This window comes from Bombina bombina, chromosome 5 (genome assembly GCF_027579735.1).
Source record: "Bombina bombina isolate aBomBom1 chromosome 5, aBomBom1.pri, whole genome shotgun sequence".
Lineage (NCBI taxonomy): Eukaryota > Metazoa > Chordata > Amphibia > Anura > Bombinatoridae > Bombina > Bombina bombina.
In genome coordinates, this window is record NC_069503.1 from 38,865,974 (window position 1) to 38,885,483 (window position 19,510).

The 19,510-nt window shown below is 41.4% G+C and overlaps 1 protein-coding gene across 1 annotated transcript in view; it reads right to left on the reverse strand.

Moving 5' to 3' along the window:
* Window positions 1-19,510, reverse strand: part of LOC128661265 (uncharacterized) — a 744,180-nt gene that overhangs the window by 704,937 nt on the left and 19,733 nt on the right. The gene's annotated exons all lie outside the window — the stretch shown is intronic.

Sequence of the window (19,510 nt, forward strand, 5' to 3'; positions counted from 1 at the left end):
CCAGATATTTTAAGTGATTCTGAGATGTTGGTCTCCTATTGTGACTTATTCCTACTAACTGTGCTGCAGAGGTATTATTAAATTCTCCTCTTAATATCCAGTTAAGTAGGGGAGTGAGGAGGTTATATCTATGAGGGCCTGAGTGTCAGTTTATGCAGGGCTCAAAAGTGAACGGTGTGCTGTTCATTATCCTGGGACTGAGAATGTTGAATAAAAAGTCAGTTAGTCTGACAGGTTCTTACCCAGTTCTGGGAGTTGTAGATCTAGATGAGCTGCACTTCAGCCGAGTGTCGTCTCAGGTCTGGGGTAGAAGGAAGAGGCCTCTTATCACCTATGACCATATAGGCCACAGCTGCTCAGTATAGGGCCCCTAGTTTTCTCAGTAGTCAAGGCCTAAGAACGCCTTATTCGTTTGGTAAGCCAAGCTGCCCCTAAGGCAGGGTTGTTGCAGATGTATTATGTTTCTCAGACAGAGGGTGTGCAGCGATCTCTATTACACTGTGATCTCTATGGAGTGTAGTAACCAGGTGGGCCTATAAACAAGCCGTGTAATGTGTTGCTGGAATCAGCTTTACCGTTATTCACTGTGCCAGGGGATAGCCCCTAGTCCCCCTTTAAGGTCGTCCGGGGAGCAAATGTGACCAGTAGAGAAGGTTATAGTATAGTGCTAGAGCGAGCTTACCCACTCGTCAGATGCCTCTGATGCAAGCTGTCCGGCTACCTTGTCTGTCTAGATGGGCCTGTTAAAGATGGCGGCCGTTCGCGCCACAACTATGTTTGCACAGTTCAGGGCCCGATGTCGACCAGGAGAGTACCGGCGGGTACCCAGAGCCACCGCCGACCTTCAAAGCAGCCTCTGTGTCCCCTATGTGGTGAACCAGCCGATAATATGCATGGGTTATCTGGACACCGTTGTTTTCGAAGGCCGGCACTTCTGTTCCGGAACAGTCCCAAGGAGGCCTGTCTGTCAAACGCAGAGCAGCGTTTTGTCTTTGGCTTTGTAGACAACTCCGGAGAGGATCCCCGCTCCTCCGGTGTGTGGTTAGTACAGTGGGAGGCCGGAGGGCAAACAATTACCAGATGCTGGGTGTCTCGGCCTATCTCTCACCTCCTCTTCCTTGCTGGCTGTAGGTTTTAGTATAGCTGAAAATTGCACTGTGAGGGAGAAATCCCCAAATAGAGTGTGTCCACACCTTAACCCCTTCACGTTAGGTAGTTAGGGATAAGCTGGGTCGCATAAAGTATATAAAAAATAGGTTTAAAGAAGAGTATAGTGAGGAGCTAATGACTAACACGTCTGCTTAGCTCGACAGTTGGCTCCGCCCCCCCTCAAATTATTTTTACTTTAGACTTGTGCGCCGTTAAAAAAATATTGTTTCGTTTTGTTTTCAATTAGTTAAAAAATAATTTTGTATCGGAAAATTAGTTAGTTTAGTTAAGTTTAAAAAAAAAAATTTCGGCAAATTAGTTACGTTGTGTTGAATCGGTTTTGGATCTAGATTGTAAGTTCCCACGGGAATAGGGCCTAATTTTTTAATTGTTTTCAATCTAATTCAATCAAATACATATAACAATTTGATTGAAAACAATTAAAAAATTAGTTAAAAACAACAGAGTTAGTGCCCCTCGGGAGAGAGAGGAATACCAAAACATATAAACACCAAAAAAAAAAAAAAATGTGTGCCCTTGTGAATCCAATTAATTCTTTGTGTTGGATTCACAAGGGCACCCGATTTGTTACATAGGACATTTGTTAAGGATATCACTACTTATTAAGATTTTTTATATCATGTGGGACTTTAAATACACATTTTTTTGTGTTTATATGTTTTGGTATTCCCCTCTCTCCTGAGGGGCACTTACTCTATTGTTTTTAACTAATTGTTTAATTGTTTTCAATCAAATTGTTATATGTACATAGGGTACCCTAGTTTATGTGAATGTAATAAATGTATTTTAATATCATTCTGTTATTCTGATACTTTAGCCTACAGCTGGCACTCCCTCTTTCTGTATTAATATCCATTTTTTGAGTTTTTAGGGGTCTCACTTTGGGAGCTTGTATCTGTTTGGATGTTGGCACTGTATATGCACTTTTAAACACTATAGTCTTATCATGACAACTGTTACATACTACAGCTGGAGATATAATCTCAGCTAACTTACAACAGATACACTTAGCTTTGGTAGAACTGTGTTCAGGCAGCATGATTCCTACAGTAGCTTCTGAGGCAGGATCAGATTGAGACATCTTGCAGAATGTGAAAAAAAGCAACATTAAAGCAAAATATTAAATTTCCTGATATAGCAGTTTCAGGAATGAAAAAAAAGCAAATGCTTAAGCAAAAGGCAAACAGCATAGCTCTCTGACCATATAGAAGGCAAAATGCATATAGGAAGTGGAGTAAAAATAAACTACATTTTTTTTGGCGCCAAGTATGACGCACAATGCAAAATGAAGTTGAAGACATTTTTTGGAGCCAACATCCGGAAATGACGCAACTCATGTCATAACAAACGCAACCTCATGACAAAGAACCTGGCATTAACTAAAACACCGTAAATGACGAACCTGCACCATCATAGACGCACATTCGCGCAAAAAAAATTAATGCGCCAAAAGCATTTTGCAACCTCTCAAGCCTAATTTTGCCTGCAAAATTAAAGAAAAAAAGGCAATTTGAAAAAAAAGACTCTATACCCCAGGTAAGAAAATATCTTCCTAAAACATGCTTCCCAAACTGAAACTGATAGTCTGCAAAGGGAAATGTACATAGACCTGACTCATGGCAAATATAAGTAAAAGTAAATTTATGCTTACCTGATAAATTGATTTATTTTACGATATGACGAGTCCACAGATTTCATCCTTACTTGTGGGATATTAACCTCCTACCAACAGGAAGTGGCAAAGAGCACCACAGCAGAGCTGTATATATAGCCCCTCCCTTCCCCTCCACCCTCAGTCATTCGGACGAAGGTATAGGAAGAGAAAAGGAAAGGCTAAAAGGTGCAGAGGTGATTGAAGTTTACCAAAAATAAATAAATCTGTCTTAAAAAGAACAGGATGGGCCGTGGACTCATCATATCGTAAAAGAAATCAAATCTATCAGGTAAGCCTAAATTTACTTTTCTTTTACAAAGATATGATGAGTCCACGGATTTCATCCTTACTTGTGGGATACCAAAGCAAAAGGACACGGATGAAAGGGAGGGACAAGACAGGAACCTAAACAGAAGGCACCACTGCTTGAAGAACCTTTCTCCCAAAAATAGCCTCAGAAGAAGCAAAATTATCAAATTTGGAAAATTTGGAAAAAGTATGAAGGGAAGACAAAGTCACAGCCTTACAAATCTGTTCAACAGAAGCATAGTTTTTAAAAGCCCATGTGGAAGCCACAGCCCTAGTAGAATGAGCCGTAATTCTTTCAGGAGGCTACTGTCCAGCAGTCTCATATGCCAGGCGGATGATACTTCTCAGCCAAAAAGAAAGAGAGGTAGCCGTAGCTTTCTGACCCCTACGCTTTCCAGAATAAACAACGAATAATGAAGATGATTGACGGAAATCCTTGGTTGCCTGTAAGTAAAACTTCAAGGCACGGACCACGTCCAGATTATGTAACAGATGCTACTTCTTGAAAGAAGGATTAGGACACAATGAAGGAACAACAATTTCTTGATTAATGTTCTAATTTGAAACAACCTTAGGAAGAAATCCAGGTTTAGTACGTAAAACCACCTAATCAGAATGAAATATAAGATAAGGCGAATCACATTGTAACGCTGAAAGCTCAGAAACTCTTCGAGCAGAAGAAATAGCAACTAAAAACAGAACTTTCCAAGATAACAATTTAATATCTATGGAATGCATGGGTTCAAACGGAACCCCTGAAGAACTCTAAGAACTAAATTCAAACTCCAGGGAGGAGTAATAGGTCTAAATACAGGCTTAATTCTAGTTAAAGCCTGACAAAAAGACTGAACATCCGGCACATTTGCCAAACGTTTGTGAAGCAAAATTGACAAAGCAGAAACCTGTCCCTTTAAAGAACTTGCTGATAAACCTTTCTCCAATCCTTCTTGGAGAAAAGACAGAATCCTAGGAATCTTAGCTTTACTCCATGAGTAACCCTTGGATTCACACCAATAAAGATATTTACGCCTTATCTTATGATAGATTTTTCTAGTGACAGGCTTTCGAGCCTGTATCAAAGTATCAATGACCGAATCAGAGAATCCTCGCTTCGATAAAATCAAGCGTTCAATCTCCACGCAGTCAGCTGCAGAGAAATTAGATTTGGATGTTGGAAAGGACCTTGAATAAGAAGGTCCTGTCTTAAAGGAAGTTTCCACTGTGGCAGAGAGGACATATCCACTAGATCCGCATACCAAGTCCTGCGTGGCCATGCAGGCGCTATCAGGATTACTGAAGCTCTCTCCTGTTTAATTCGAGTAATCACGCGTGGAAGGAGAGGAAACGGTGGAAACACATAAGCTAGGCTGAACTTCCAAGGCACTTCCAGGGCATCTATCAGTTTGGCCTGTGGATCCCTTGACCTGGATCCGTATCTCGGGAGCTTGGCATTCTGTCGAGACGCCATTAGTTCCAACTCCCCCGGATGAAAAGTCTGATGAGTTAGAAAATCCGCTTCCCAATTTTCTACTCCTGGGATGTAGATTGCAGACAGATAACAAGAGTGGGTCTCTGCCCATCGGATTATCTTGGATACTTCTATCATCGCTAAGGAACTCTTTGTTCCCCCTTGATGATTGACATATGCCCCAGTCGTGATGTTGTCCGACTGGAACCTGATGAATTTTGCCAAAGTCAATGGAGGCCAGAAGCGCATTGAATATTGCTCTCAGTTCCAGAATATTGATTGGAAGTAGAGACTCCACCTGAGTCCAAACACCCTGAGCCTTCAGGGAGTTCCAGACTGCACCCCAGCCCAGAAGGCTGGCATCCATTGTCACTATCACCCATGAGGCTCTGCGGAAACAAGTCCCCTGGGACAGATGATCTGGCGACAACCACCAAAGAAGAGAGTCTCTGGTCTCTTGATCCAGATTTATCTGAGGAGATAAATTCGCATAATCCCCATTTCATTGTCCGACGATGCACAGCTGCAGTGGTCTGAGATGAAAGTGGGCAAACGGAATTATATCCCTTGCCGCTACCATTAATCCAATGACTTTCATGCACTGAGCCACTGATGGCCGATGAATGGACTGAAGTGCTTGGCAAGTATTCAGAATCTTTGTCTTTCTGACCTCTGTCAGAAAAATGTTCATGTCTACCGAGTCTATAAGAGTCCCCAAGAATGGAACCCTTGTCTGTGGAACTAATGAACTCTTTTCTATGTTCACTTTCCAACCGTGAGATCTCAGGAAAGACAATACTATGTCCGTGTGAGATTTTGTCAATTGATAATTCGACGTCTGAATCAGAATGTCATCCAGATAAGGCGCTACTGCTATGCCCCGCAGTCTGAGAACCGCTAAAAGAGACCCTAGAACTTTTGTGAAAATTCTGGGTTGGGTGGCAAGACCGAAAGGAAGAGCCACAAACTGATAGTGTTTGTCCAGGAAGGCAAACCTTAAGAACCAATGATGATCCTTGTGAATAGGGATATGAAGGTATGCATCCTTCGGTAGTCATATATTGACCCTCCTGAATCATTGGTAAGATTATTCGTATAGTCTCCATTTTGAACAATGGGACTCTAAAAAATTTGTTTAGACACTTGAGATCTAAAATGAGTCTGAAAGTTCCTTCTTTTTTGGGAACTACAAAAAGATTTGAGTAAAACCCCTGTCCCTGTTCCAGCTTTGGAACAGGACAAATTACTCCCATAGTATAGAGGTCTTTTACACAGCGTAAGAACGCCTCTCTCTTTATCTGGTCTACAGGTAATCGTGAAAGATGAAATCTCCCCCTTGGGAGAAAATCCTTGAATTCTAGTTGATACCCGTGGGTCACTATTTCCAGTGCCAAGGAGTCCTGAACATCTCTCGCCCAAGCCTGAAAGTCTGCCCCCTACCAGATCTGGTCCCAGATCGAGGGCAACCCCTTCATGCTGTCTTGGAAGCAGCAGCGGGCTTCTTGAATTGTTTATCCTTTATTCCTAGTCTGGTTGGGTCTCCAGACTGACTTAGATTGAGCAAAATTTCCTTCCTGCTTTGTGGAGGAAGAAGAAGCAGAGGGTCCTCCTTTATAGTTTCAAAAGGAACGAAAATTATTCTGTTTACCCCTCATTTTAACAGGGTATGACCTTTACCTCCAGTAATGTCAGAAATGATCACCTTCAATTCAGGCACGAATAGGGTCTTACCTTTAAAAGGAATAACCAAAAGCTTAGATTTTGATGACACATCAGCAGACCAAGATTTGAGCCATAACGCTCTACGCGCCAGAATGGCAAAACCTGCATTTTTTGCTGCTAATTTAGCAATTTGAAAAGCAGCATCAGTAATAAAAGAATTAGCTAGCTTAAGAGCCTTTATTCTATCCAGAATATCATCTAATGGAGTCTCAACCTTCAGAGACTCTTCTAGAGCTTTGAATAAAAAAGCTGCTGCAGTAGTTACTGGAACAATGCAAGCCGTAGGTTGTAAAAGAAAACCTTGATGAATAAATAATTTCTTTAAAAGACCCTCTATTTTTTTTATCCATAGGGTCTTTGAAAGCACAACTATCCTCAATAGGTATAGTTGTACTCTTAGCAAAAGTAGATATAGCTCCCTCCACCTTAGGACCCTTTGCCACAAGTCCCGAATGGTGTCAGATATGGGAAACATTTTCTTAAAAGTAGGAGGAGAGAACGGTATGCCTGGTCTATCCCATTCCTTTTTAACAATTTCCGAAATTCTTTTAGGAATCAGAAAAACATCAGTGTAAGTAGGTACCTCTAAATATTTATCCATCTTACACAATTTCTCTGGTGGTATTATAATAGGTTCACAAACATCCAGAGTCGCTAAAACCTCCTTAAGTAACAGACGTAGGTGTTCAAGCTTAAATTTAAATGACATAACATCCAAATCTGTCTGAGGTAATATATTTCCTGGGTCTGAAAGTTCACCCTAAGACAGCAATTCCCTAACCCCCAACTCAGAACACTGTGAGGGAACATCAGAAAAAGCTAATAAAGCATCAGATGATTCAGTATTTACATTAATACCTGACCTACTGCGTTTACCCTGTAACACTGGTAATTTGGATAATACCTCTGTAAGAGTAGTTGACAAAACTGCAGCCATATCTTGCAGAGTAAAGGAATTAGACGCACTAGAAGTACTTGGCGTCACTTGTGTGGGCGTTAAAGGTTGTGACACTTGGGGAGAATTAGATGGCATATCCTGATTCCCTTCAGACTGAGAATCATCCTTAGGCACACTTTTATTACTTAAAATATGCTTCTTACATTGTAAGGCCCTTTCAGTACAAGAGGTACACAATGTAAGTGGGGGTTCCACAATGGCTTCTAAACACATAGAACAATTAGTATCCTCAATGTCCGACATGTTGAATAGACTAACAATATCTTAAAAGATGTTAAACACTTTGAACAATTTTTCAAAAAAATGTACTGCGCCTTTAAAAAATAAAAAAGCATACAAATTTTCCAAAACTGCTAAAAAGCTAAATAACTAAATCTGATTAGCAACACATATTTAATGTGCCCAAAAATTATTGCACCTAAGAACAATAAGCAAAAAATAACCTTATCAGGACATTTATAGTGAAAAAAATTTATTGAAAAAAATGACCCCTGCACCTCGCCACAGCTCTGCTGTGGTGCTTACCTGACCTAAAAGTACTTGAAAATGACTCTATGACGATCCGGTCATTAGAGCATAAGTTTAGGCCTAACTGGAGCTCATGCCTGATGCCTAATGAGCCAAAATGTACTGCGCGTTGGAGCGCATGAAAAATAGGCCCCGCTCATTAAGGGCGATCACAAACAAATCCAAAACACCGCATAGGAAGCGGTTAGAACAAAAAACCAAGTGGTCCCAAAAAACAAACTCATAATGCTGCACAAACTCATAATGCTGCAGCCCTTAATAAAAACATAATTTATGCTTACCTGATAAATGTATTTCTCTTGTAGTGTATCCAGTCCACGGATCATCCATTACTTGTGGGATATTCTCCTTCCCAACAGGAAGTTGCAAGAGGATCACCCACAGCAGAGCTGCTATATAGCTCCTCCCCTCACTGCCATATACAGTCATTCGACCGAAACAAGACGAGAAAGGAGAAACCATAGGGTGCAGTGGTGACTGTAGTTTAATTAAAATTTAGACCTGCCTTAAAAGGACAGGGAGGGCCGTGGACTGGATACACTACAAGAGAAATAAATTTATCAGGTAAGCATAAATTATGTTTTCTCTTGTTAAGTGTATCCAGTCCACGGATCATCCATTACATGTGGGATACCAATACCAAAGCTAAAGTACACTGATGATGGGAGGGACAAGGCAGGAACTTAAACGGAAGGAACCACTGCCTGTAGAACCTTTCTCCCAAAAACAGCCTCCGAAGAAGCAAAAGTGTCAAATTTGTAAAATTTTGAAAAGGTGTGAAGCAAAGACCAAGTCGCAGCCTTGCAAATCTGTTCAACAGAGGCCTCATTTTTAATTCTTGATTGATATTCCTGTTAGAAACCACCTTAGGTAAAAACCCAGGTTTGGTACGCAGAACTACCTTGTCTGAATGAAAAATCAGATAAGGAGAATCACAATGTAAGGCAGATAACTCAGAGACTCTTCGAGCCGAGGAAATAGCCATCAAAAACAGAACTTTCCAAGATAAAAGTTTAATATCAATGGAATGAAGGGGTTCAAACGGAACTCCCTGAAGAACTTTAAGAACCAAGTTTAAGCTCCACGGGGGAGCAACAGTTTTAAACACAGGCTTAATCCTAACCAAAGCCTGACAAAATGCCTGGACGTCTGGAACTTCTGCCAGACGATTGTGCAAAAGAATAGACAGAGCAGAGATCTGTCCTTTCAAAGAACTAGCTGATAAGCATTTGTCCAAACCCTCTTGGAGAAAGGACAATATCCTAAGAATCCTAACCTTACTCCATGAGTAACTCTTGGATTCACACCAATAAAGATATTTACGCCATATCTTATGGTAGATTTTCCTGGTGACAGGCTTCCGAGCCTGTATTAAGGTATCAATGACTGACTCGGAGAAGCCACGCCTTGATAGAATCAAGCGTTCAATCTCCATGCAGTCAGTCTCAGAGAAATTAAATTTCGATGATTGAAAGGACCTTGTATTAGAAGGTCCTGCCTCAGAGGCAGAGTCCATGGTGGAAGAGATGACATGTCCACTAGGTCTGCATACCAGGTCCTGCGTGGCCACGCAGGAGCTATCAGAATCACTGATGCTCTCTCCTGTTTGATTTTGGCAATCAGTCGAGGGAGCAGAGGAAACAGTGGAAACACATAGGCCAGGTTGAAGAACCAAGGAGCTGCTAGAGCATCTATCAGCGTTGCTCCCGGGTCCCTGGACCTGGATCTGTAACAAGGAAGCTTGGCGTTCTGGCGAGACGCCATGAGATCCAGTTCTGGTTTGCCCCAACGATGGACCAGTTGAGCAAACACCTCCGTATGGAGTTCCCACTCCCCCGGATGAAAAGTCTGACGCCTGGGATGTGGATTGCTGACAGGTGGCAAGAGTGAGACTCTGCCCAGCGAATTATCTTTGAGACTTCTAACATCGCTAGGGAACTCCTGGTTCCCCCTTGATGGTTGATGTAAGCCACAGTCGTGATGTTGTCCGACTGAAATCTGATGAACCTCAGTGTTGCTAACTGAGGCCAAGCAAGAAGAGCATTGAATATTGCTCTTAACTCCAGAATATTTATTGGGAGGAGTTTCTCCTCCTGAGTCCACGATCCCTGAGCCTTCAGGGAGTTCCAGACTGCGCCCCAACCTAGAAGGCTGGCATCTGTTGTTAATCTTGTGAGGGGGGAAATAGAACTCTTTTTTACGTTCACCTTCCACCCGTGAGATCTTAGAAAAGCCAACACTAAGTCCGTGTGAGACTTGACTAGTTGGAAAGTCGACGCTTGAATTAGAATGTCATCTAGATAAGGCGCCACTGCTATGCCCCGTGGCCTTATAACCGCCAGAAGGGACCCTAGCACCTTCGTGAAGATTTGTGGCGCCGTGGCCAACCCGAAAGGAAGAGCCACAAACTGATCTTTGTGGAGAGGAATGTGTAGATACGCATCCTTTAAGTCCACGGTGGTCATATATTGACCCTCCTGGATCAATGGTAAGATAGTCCGAATGGTCTCCATCTTGAAAGATGGGACTCTTAGGAATTGGTTTAGGATCTTGAGATCCAGAATTGGTCTGAATGTTTCCTCCTTTTTGGGAACTATAAAGAGATTGGAGTAGAACCCCTGCCCCTGTTCTGCTTTTGGAACTGGGCAGATCACTCCCATGGTAAAAAGGTCTTCTACACAGCGTAAGAACGCCTCTCTTTTTGTCGGGTTTACAGACAATTGAGAAAGACGGAATCTCCCCCTTGGAAGGGAATCCTTGAAATCTAGAAGGTATCCCTGGGTTAAATTTCTACTGCCCAGGAATCCTGAACGTCTTTTGCCCAGGCCTGAGCAAAGAGAGAGAGTCTGCCCCCTACTAGTACCGGTCCCGGATCGGGGGCTACCCCTTCATGCTGACTTAGTGGCAGCAGCAGGCTTTTTGGCCTGTTTACCCTTGTTCCAAGCCTGATTAGGTCTCCAGGTTGGCTTGGATTGAGCAAAGTTCCCCTCTTGCTTTGCAGCAGAGGAAGTGGGACCACTCTTGAAGTTTCGAAAGGCACGAAAATTAATTTGTTTGGTCCTTGTCTTATTTGACTTATCCTGAGGGAGGGTATGACCCTTCCCTCCAGTAATGTCTGAAATTATCTCTTTTAGTGCAGGCCCGAATAGGGTCTTACCTTTGAAAGGGATGGACAAAAGTTTAGATTTAGATGACACATCAGCTGACCAGGACTTAAGCCAAAACGCTCTACGCGCTAAAATGGCAAAACCTGAATTCTTAGCCGCTAATTTAGCAAGATGAAAAGCGGCGTCTGTAATAAAAGAATTAGCCAAATTAAGAGCCTTAAATCTGTCCAAAATATCATCTAGTGGGGTCTCCATCTGAAGAGCCTCTTCTAGAGCCTCAAACCAAAAGGCAGCCGCAGTGGTTACAGGAACAATGCACGCTATAGGTTGAAGAAGAAAACCTTGATGAACAAAAATTTTCTTTAGGAGACCCTCTAATTTTTTATCCATAGGATCAATGAAAGCACAACTGTCTTCAATAGCTATAGTTGTACACTTAGCCAGAGTAGAAATAGCTCCCTCCACCTTAGGGACCGTCTGCCATGAGTCCTTTATGGTGTCAGAAATGGGAAACATTTTCTTAAAAACAGGAGGGGGAGTGAACGGAATACCTGGTCTATCCCACTCCTTAGTAACAATGTCTGAAATCCTCTTAGAGACCGGAAAAACATCAGTGTAAACAGGAACCTCTAAATATTTGTCCATTTTACACAATTTCTCTGGAACTACAATAGGGTCACAATCATCCAGAGTAGCTAAAACCTCCCTGAGCAATAAGCGGAGGTGCTCTAGCTTAAATTTAAATGCCGTCATATCTAAATCTGTCTGAGGGAACATCTTTCCTGAATCAGAAATCTCTCCCTCAGACAGCAAATCCCTCATCCCTACTTCAGAACATTGTGAGGGAATATCGGATACGGCTACTAAAGCATCAGAAGGCTCTGCATTTGTTCTTAACCCAGAGCTACTGCACTTCCCTTGCAACCCTGGCAGTTTAGATAAATCCTCTGTGAGGGTAGTATTCATAACTGAAGCCATATCTTGCAAGGTGAAAGAATTAGACTAGAAGTATTTGGCGTCGCTTGTGCGGGCGTTACCGGTTGTGACACTTGGGGAGAACTAGATGGCAAAACCTGACTTCCTTCTGTCTGAGAATCATTTAATGCCAAATTTTTATGTTAAAATATGCTGTTTGCAATTTATAGACATATCAGTACAAGTGGGACACATTCTAAGAGGGGGTTCCACAATGGCTTCTAAACAAATTGAGCAATGAGTTTCCTCAGTGTCAGACATGTTTAACAGACTAGTAATAAAGCAAGCAAGCTTGGAAAATGCTTTATTTAATGAAAAAAAACACAATTTGCAAAAACGGTACTGTACCTTTAAGAGAAAAAAAGGCATACACAAACTGCAAAACAGGTTAAAATTGCTTCAAATTTTCCGAAATGTTAACAGTGTACCCACTAAGCTTTAGAAGGATTGCACCATAAGTAAATAAGCAATAAACCCGCAAATGAAAAAAAACGGATTGAAATTTGTCTAAAACCGGTTAAAAACCCCTATTAGCACCTTGCCACAACTCTGCTGTGGCCCTACCTGCCCTTAGGAACGATAATATGGGGTTAAAGCTTCGAATAGGCCCTTAGAAGATTATCAGGACCTCAGGAGAAGTTGCTTGCTGCTTGTCTGTATAACTAAATGCGCAACTGAGGCGCGAAAAAAGGCCCCGCCCACCTCACTCGATGTTGCTGGGGCCTACACAAATCTAACAAACCTAGTTTGAAAACCATGTGGGTTATAACAACCCCAAATAAGCCAAATGACCCCTCAAGCAAACGTCCCATAAACATAAGACACGTTACTCCCAAAACACACAAACGTTTGTCCCCAATTTCTCATAAACAAACTGAGTGCTCAAAAAACTTAGCCCTTTATGCAAGCTAGTAAAACCTCTTATAACACTAGAATTACTGCTTCCCCTTCCCCTAATGGGGATATTGTCAGCCTTTCTGAGTTAACACAGTCTCTGCAGAAAATATGACTGAACATACCTCATTGCTGTATAGCAAGAAACCGTTCCACACACTGAAGTTTTCCTGTACTCCTCAGCTTCTGTGGGAACAGCAGTGGACCTTAGTTACAAATGCTAAGATCATAATCCTCCAGGCAGAAATCTTCATCTATGTCCTGCCTGAGAGTAAATAGTACAACACCGGTACCATTAAAAATAACAAACTCTTGATTGCAGATAAAATAAAACTAACAGCTTAATACCTCTTTCACTTTACCCTTCCTGCTTAGAGCCGGCAAAGAGAATGACTGGGGGGTGGAGTTAAGCTAATAGATAGCTCTGCTGTGGTGCTCTCTTTGCCACTTCCTGTTAGGAAGGATAATATCCCACAAGTAAGGATGAATCCGTGGACTCGGTACATCATACAAAAGAAACATATTTTATGCTAATGTTAACCAAAAAAAGCGCAAAAACCTTAATTTGAGTTTTCACGTGTGCAAGCATATATTCCCCCATAGAGATCAACGGAGACAAAAAACACCCTTCCATAAGACCTTAGCCTACTAACCCCTAACACCCTACAACGTAAAAACATCTAAATAAACTCTTAACCCCTAAACCGCCACTCCCCACTACACAAATGATCTAAGTAAACTGAAAAACCCCTAAACCATCAACCCCCACAATGCAAATTATCTAAATTATTAATCCCTTAATGACCATCCCTCCACATCGCAAACTATCTAAATAAACTATTAACCCCTAAGCCACCATTCCCTCATAACGCAAAGTAATAAACTAACATCTAAACCCCGTAACCTAACACCCCCTATCTTAACCCAAATTAAAATACCCCTAAATTTAACAAAAAAATCCTAACTACCTCAAAAAACATACCTGTAAGATTACAGAAAATAAAAAAATTACCAAAAAAATTAAATATTTAATCCTATTCTAATACCCCCCAAAAAACACCCCAAAATTAAAAAAGCCCTATTCTAAAAATAAACTACTAATATCCCTTAAAAAGGCTTTCTGTAGAGCATTGCCCTAAAGTGATCAGCTCTTTTCCTAAGAAAAACCCAGTAACCCCTCTAACATTACACCCCCAAAACAAAAAAATCTAAAAAAAAATACACTTAATATTGCACAGAAATTGAGAAACTCTGGTTTAAAGGGGGGTATCGGAATCATTAGTTTAAAAAAGCTTAATTAGAGTTGAGAAAGCAACTCCATCTCTACACAGAAGAGAGTCACATCTAATATTGCTATATCAAATATATCAATAAATACAATAAAATACAACACTGGCTGAGCAAAATCTGTAAGATGGAATTTAAACTTACAAATATAGATATAATATTTATTTGCAACGGGTAGGGGTATGGGTCTAAGACTAGATTAATTAACCTTACTATAATTTTAGGACATACTCTAATATTTAAAGAATAGAAAGATGTCAGTGCACCCAAAATCCCCCATTTTTTTTTTAATTAATGAGGCAACAATTAGCTATGGAACAATGCAATTTACGTAACTCTGGGAAAGCCCGATAACAAGATTCTTAATTAAATGGGAATCTTATATTACTGCTCTATCTGAAATGGAGAAAAACAAATCCTAAATCCTGTTAGGTCCTCAATAATGCTAGAATAGGAAAACCAAAATAATGAGAACTCACTAAAATGAGAACTCATTAAACCACAATGCATAAGGACTAAATAGATGCAGCAGGGATGATATGGAGTTATGGGAATGATGTAGTGTTGTTGTTTTTTCTCCTCACCATCAGCCTGCGTGCCAACATAGGAGGCAGGTGAGGCAGCGCCTCCCCTGTCCTATCTGGGTATTACACTTTTTAAAAAATTGTTTAAAAAAAAAAAGTTTATTAAAAAAATTTTTTTAAAAATTCTGTACCCGAAGTTAACCCCCCCAACACCACACCACGCTGCCACATTTGAGCTATGTTTATTGTGCATTGTGATCCATATAGTGCAATGGAGAGGCTATGAGACGTTCAGCTCCCCCACCATTGCGCAATATGGATGGCTTTTTACATTTTTGTATGAGCCGGATCCAGCGCCACCAAGTGGTGCTTACGGCTCTTCAAGGCCCATTCTGCTCTCAAAGGAGGCTTCTCTCTAAGTCGCCACTGAAGCCAATCAGCGGTCGGTGCCAGATTCAGGGCAGGAAAAGAGTCGACAGTCTGAGACAAGCAATATCATTTGTGAGCCTGCTGCCAGTGAGAAGTGGCGACTGAGAGAAGAGTCAGACAGGAGCCGGAGAAGTTTTCCAGATAAGTGCAAATTAATTACAGAATCACATTCAGATTCAGAACTGGCAGCAGTAAAGGGGGTAGCTGGGGCTGTTTAACACAGGTGTGTTAGTTACACTGTATGAATGGTGGTGTGGGTGCGGGAATTAGGGACTGAACTTGTGTGCTCTGCTCTCCGTCCCCATGCTGCATTCTTTATGTTAAGAACAGTTATACTCAGCTGTGCAGGCCAGGGAATAATATATGAGGTACGTGTGTGCTGTGTGTGATAAATCACACTGGTATGTATGTATTGGGTACTTGTAAAGTGCGGCTAATCACCCGCAAGGGTCTCAAGGCGCTGCTCAATTTATCGTCCTTGGAAGGATGAAAGGCTGAGTGGACCTTGCCGGGGATCGAACCTGCAACCCTTAAGTTGCTACAGAGCTCAACCACAGTGCCTTAGCATGCTGAGCTATCTGTCTGGTCTTGAATACTTTAGTATATAAAAGCATCAGTGCAGTCTTCTGGTTTTTAGCTCTTTTGGTTTCCAATTCCAAATGTCATTTTCTTCTCAGCCTGAGAAAAAAAAAGGAGACATGAAAATGACATTTGGAATTGGAAAACAACTGTTACATCATGCCCTTAGCGCATCTGGAGCGGCTTCAGCTCAGCCCTTTCCAGGTTAGGAAGCCAGAAGATGCCGTCTCCTGCTCAGACAGTTAGAGGGCTAAGCTGTCAACATGACCACAGAGAGCTGCTTACAGGTTACTCCAGCTGCGTGTCCCACTGTGGATAAATGGAGTGAACTGACAGCAGGATTTCCCTCTAGAGCAGGATCGCACAACAGACTAATTCACAACTTCCTCCCTCTTCTTAAAGGAGCATGAAACCCAAACATTTTCTTTCATGATTCAGATAGACAATACAATTTCAAACAACTTTCCAATTTACTTCTATTATATAATCTGTTTCATTCTCTTGGTATCATTTGCTAAAGGAGCAGAAATGCACTAATGGTTTCTAACTGAACACATGGGTGAGCCAATCACAATCAATATATATATGCAGCCACCAATCAACAGCTAGAACCTAGGTTATCTGCTGTCCCTGAGCTTGCGTAGATAAACCTTTCAGCAAAGGATAACAGGAGAAGGAAGCAAATTAAATAGAAGTAAATTGGAAAGTTGTTTAAAATTGTATTCTTTATCTGAATCATGAAAGAAAATGACTGGGTTTCATGTCCCTTTAAGAATGTTACCGGCAGAGTGGCTGACCTGTGCAGGCTGTGAGAGTTGCCACTACCAGACAGAAATTATTCACACAATGTCATAGGAGCAATGTGTGAGTTACAAAGAAAGGGGAAAGGCAGTCTAAAAACAGCAGAGACTTTAAATGAAAGTATTCTTTAAGCATTATACGACATCCCATACAGTACATCTCAAGTAATGCCGCTGCACTTATCGCCCCTCCCCAGCTAGTTGACTGTTTTGATAGCAGGGAATTTTACACAACATTCTTGCAGCTTGTAAATTATTTGTTCTCATGTGCCTGCCATAAGCATTTATTACCCAACTCGTTTACTTTCACTTTACAGCCGGCCTTTAATAATAGCTCAATAGCACTGCCCCTCTTCACAGTGAGTAATATGTTTTTAACCCGTTTCTCTCCAATGCCACTACAATGTTGTATACTGTGCAGTCAAAGATGTCTGTGCTTTTTCCCCATGCAATCTACTGTGTATAGTATATATATATATATATATATATATATATATATATATATATATATATATATATATATACAAAAGCAGGGAACCAGCACTCTTTTTTACTTATACAGTTGCCGGGGTGCGCTTACAAGCCTTAAATATTCGCACAACAAAGAAGGCACTCTCCGTTTACATATGCCGTTTATTAGTAAACGTTTTCGGGGTCTCCCCCGTCCTCAGACCACTTACAGGCATCAATAAAACATCACCTTAAATACCTACTTACCCCCACCGTGAAGCACCGCCATCAGACTCCCAGCTTCCGTGTAGCGCAGCTGCGCATGCGCGCCCGGAATCTCTCTCTCACACACATACACTCTCTCACACACATACATTCTCTCACACACACACACGCCCTCTCACACACACACACGCACTCTCTCACACACACACGCACACACACACACTCTCACACACATGCATTCTCTCACACACACACTCTCTCACACACACTCTGATACACACACACTTTCTCTCAGACACATACACACTCACAGGAGACTCCACCAAACTCCCAATCAAACAAACGATAAATCCATGTCCTCACACTCAGCAGAGAGTCTGGGTTAAAGAAAGGATTCTTGAAACTACCATAAAATGTATCTATTCTTGTTGCTCATAAAAAGGATCCCATCAAGGTAAAGAAGGTCATTGTAAGATGGGCATCTTTTTTTCTTAAATTGTTTATTTTCAGTATCAACAAAAAGATAGATGATATACAGATATAAGTAAGATAATCACATTAAATAACTTAATTTGCCATGCAGGGAGGATAAATCAAATTAACATCAGCTTAATATGGTCTACACATGAACAGTGTGAGTTACATTATAATATTATACGTATAATTTAAACCTTGAAGCTATAAGTCTTATTATTAACATCTCATATAGTTGAAATTTTAACTTAACCCCCCAACCATTCTCTCACCTGATGGCAATGACGTGCAGTGAGGTCAGAGGCTGGCGAGGCTCTGGCTATGATACAGCCGAGAAACATACACATATACATTATATTATACACAAAATCTCTCTCTCACACACATACACTCTCTCACACACATACATTCTCTCACACACACACACGCCCTCTCACACACGCACTCTCTCACACACTCACACACACACACTCTCACACACACACTCTCTCACACACACTCTGATACAGACACACTTTCTCTCACACACATACACACTCTCACACACATTCACACACACTCACACATAAACACTCAAACACTCTCTCACACACACACTCTCTGTCACACACTCACACACACAGTCTCTTTCTCGCAAATGCACACATTATTATGTATGTATATATATATATATATATATATATATATATATATATATTCGCACAACAAAGAAGGCACTCTCCGTTTACATATGCCGTTTATTAGTAAACGTTTTCGGGGTCTCCCCTGTCCTCAGACCACTTACAGGCATCAATAAAACATCACCTTAAATACCTACTTACCCCCACCGTGAAGCACCGCCATCAGACTCCCAGCTTCCGTGTAGCGCAACTGCGCATGCGCGCCCGGAACTAGGGAGAGCCAACGGGGACAAACTACAAAACAAAAGTGCAAAGTCAAACACCTTAACGAAAACATACAAAAGTGCAGCAATTCACCTACAGCAAAGTAACTAAACTAGGTGCAGTGTTATATATTATTATTTCTGCCTTTGTCTAAGCACACTGTCACTAGAATAGGTCTTACACACCCCTTCTGCTAATTCCTAACATACATGTCAAGTGTTTGTCTACATTCTAATCTTTAAAGCAAAATATATAAAGGGGTGCCTAAATGTACTGTATCCACTCATTATGTGGTAAACTAATGCCCTCAACTAGGACTTAAGTACATAGTCAAAAAACTGTTACTTCAGTACTCATTATACAAACTTAAAGAAATTCATTAGTCATCTATAGGACACGAATAGACCTGTCAATTCATCTTAACTAAAATGACCTTAAATAGCACATACCATCTACTCCATCTAGCCTAGAGTTTCTTACTTCGGCAAATCTCTCATTGAGCATAGAGGTCCTAGGTGTTAACAGAGAACCCAATGTCATAACCTCATTAAGTCAAATTATTAAAACAAGTTGCCCACATAGTAAGTGTAGGTGCCAACTGTCCCTAAATACCCTACAGGCAAAACAGGACGCAGTGGGCGTACATCCACTACAACATTTATAAAAAGCATTGGTAGTCCAACTGGACATTGAGCCCCTTTGGGTACATGGTCTCCAGATTAAAAATCCACTGGGACTCCCGTTGTAGTAGACGTCTGCCCCTGTCACCACCCCTAGAATTACGTGGTATGTGGTCTATGATAATATAGCGAAGGTCAGACACAGCATGACCACTGGTACAGAAGTGGCGAGCCACCGGTTGGTCCGAATCACCATTCTTGATTGCCAGCCGAATCGCTGACCGGTGGTTCACCATCCTCGCCCTGAGATCATCCTGGGTCTTGCCCACGTAAAATTTACCACACGGACAGTGCAATAGGTAAACAATATACGTGGTTGTACAAGTAACCCTGTGCTGAATGTGGTACTTTTTATTAGACCATGGATGTAGGAAAGTGTTGCTCTGGGTTAAT